This window comes from Triturus cristatus, chromosome 3_2, assembly GCF_964204655.1.
Source record: "Triturus cristatus chromosome 3_2, aTriCri1.1, whole genome shotgun sequence".
NCBI lineage: Eukaryota > Metazoa > Chordata > Amphibia > Caudata > Salamandridae > Triturus > Triturus cristatus.
This window is the reverse complement of record NC_140584.1, coordinates 486,811,573-486,814,015: the sequence shown is the minus strand read 5'-3', so window position 1 is coordinate 486,814,015 and position 2,443 is coordinate 486,811,573. Positions and strand designations below refer to the sequence as shown.

The 2,443-nt window shown below is 42.3% G+C and overlaps 1 pseudogene; it reads left to right on the top strand.

Annotated features, from left to right (window-relative positions):
* The first annotated feature begins 208 nt into the window (after positions 1-208).
* Positions 209-2,021, top strand: LOC146857582 (general transcription factor II-I repeat domain-containing protein 2 pseudogene; annotated as a pseudogene).
* The last annotated feature ends 422 nt before the right edge of the window (positions 2,022-2,443 follow it).

Genomic DNA, 2,443 nt, shown 5'->3' with positions numbered 1-2,443 from the left:
CCATCCTGTGACAGATCCAACGGCTGCCTGAACCCTTCTCTCCTGTACTGTAAGTACATATGATGTATGTGGGGGGGAGGGGGGTCTGCTTATTAGGGGGGGTCTGCTTATTATTCTGCTTCAGAAAACTTTGGATATACTGACCACTTCCGTGTCACTTTACAGTGGTATAGGGACCATAAACTACAATCAAATTAATAACCCAAAAATGTCCAAGAAAAGAAAAGTTGATGCAGAGGGAAGGCAATTTCAGGAGAGATGGGAAAGTGAATACATGTTTGTGATTAATGGAGACAAGCCGGTATGTCTTATTTGCTATGAGGCAGTGGCAGTGATGAAGGAATACAATTTACGCCGGCACTTTGAGACCAAACATGGAGCCAAATTTGCTAACCTTAGCCACCAGGAAAAGCAACAAAAGGTCCAAGAATTAAAAGGTAGCCTGCATTCTCAACGGAATATTTTTGCAAAAATGACAGCAAAAAATGATGCAGCAGTGAAAGCCAGCTATCTTGTGGCTATAGAAATTGCGCGAGCTTCAAAGTGCTTTTCAGAAGGTGCATTTGTAAAGCAGTGTATGCTGAAGGTATGTGAACAGGTGTGCCCTGAGCAGAGACAGGCTGTTAGCAATGTCAGCTTGTCAAGAAACACCATCACAAACCGAGTCAGGGACCTAGCCTGTAATTTTAAAACAAAGTTGACTGAAGAGGCATGCAGTTATCTGGCATTTTCATTAGCTGTTGATGAAAGCACTGACAATACTGATACAGCTCATCTAGCTATTTTTGTAAGAGGTGTGAAGGAAGACTAGTCTGTCAGTGAGGAGCTCTTGGATGTGGTTGCCATGTATGGGACAACAACTGGGAGGGACATCTTCAATGCAGTGGAGGAATCCGTAAATAAAATGAAATTACCGTGGGAAAAGTTGGTGGGACTTACTACTGATGGCGCTCCAGCAATGTGTGGAGAGAGAAATGGCTTGGTTGGACTGTTAAAAGAGAAAATGAAAAAAAGTAATTGCCACACGCCGCTGATAACTTATCACTGCATTATCCACAAAGGAGCTCTGTGTGGCAAGGTTCTGCAACTGGATAACAATGTCCACAGTCACGAAAACAGTGAATTTTCTGCGTGCACGGGGTCTGAATCATCGTCAGTTCCAACATTTTTTGAAGGAAGTGGGCATGGAACATACAGATGTGCCATACCATACAGAAGTAAGGTGGCTGAGTAGGAGCTCCGTTCTCAAGAGATTTTTTGAGCTTTTGGAAGAAATTACTCTTTTTATGCAAAGTAAAGGGAAGCCCTTGTCAGAACTGTCAGATCCAAACTGGCTGTGCGATTTTGCCATGTTGTGTGACATAACAGAGCATCTCGCCCAACTGAATCTGAAGCTGCAGGGCCGCAAACAAGTCATAACCTCAATGTATGAGGCAATAACAGCTTTCCAGGAGAAACTGCGCCTATGGAAGTCACAGCTTGAAAAAGACAGTCTTGCCCACTTTCCTACCTGCCAGAGCATCTCAACCTCATTCCCAGGTACTTTTTCATGTGCTCGATTGGGTACCAAAGTGAATCGGCTGATTGATGAATTCAATCGAGGCTTTTCTGACTTTAAAGGACAAAACTTAACCTTTACCAGCTTTGCCAATCCCTTCAACATCGATGTTGACAGTGCACCACATCACCTTCAAATGGAATTAATAGAACTTCAGTGCAACAGCAGCCTGAAAGCGAAGTTCCAGGATGCGACAGTCGACGACTTTTACCGTCTCCTCCCCCCTGCTTTGATGCCACAGCTCCGACTTCAAGCTGCACGTGTTCTGTCCATATTTGGGAGCACCTATCTATGTGAACAGATGTTTTCAGTCATGAATCTGAACAAGACCAAGCTCAGATCACGCATCACTGATGATAACCTCCATGCTGTTTTGCGGATTGCTACAGCACAAGACCTAACGCCAGACATCGATGGACTGACCTCAGGAAAACGATGTCAGCCATCTAGTCAGAAAAGTTAAAAAAAAGTTAATGCCTTGTGTTTGCCATATATGTGTAATAAACAGTGTTTGGCAATATTTGTATGTTTAAAAAAAAAAAATTACTGTCTGTTACCAAAAATCATTTTTCAATAAATTGTACAATAATTGTACATTTGAATATCTACTTGCCATTATTCTGACTATGTTTCTGCTTGCTGAGCAAGTTATTATTACAAAAAACAGTAATAATTGAATGCAGTGACAATAATTTATGATAATAAAGAGTGGACACATAGTCCTACAGATACAACCGGCCCTTTGAGGGTGACCAAACTGCTGATGCGGCCCCTGATGAATTTGAGTTTGACACCCCTGATCTAGATCCTTCGACAAAACTTTCGATACTTTCACAAACCTTTCAACTTGCCTGTACCATTCCACTGGTTTTTCTCTCAACTTAG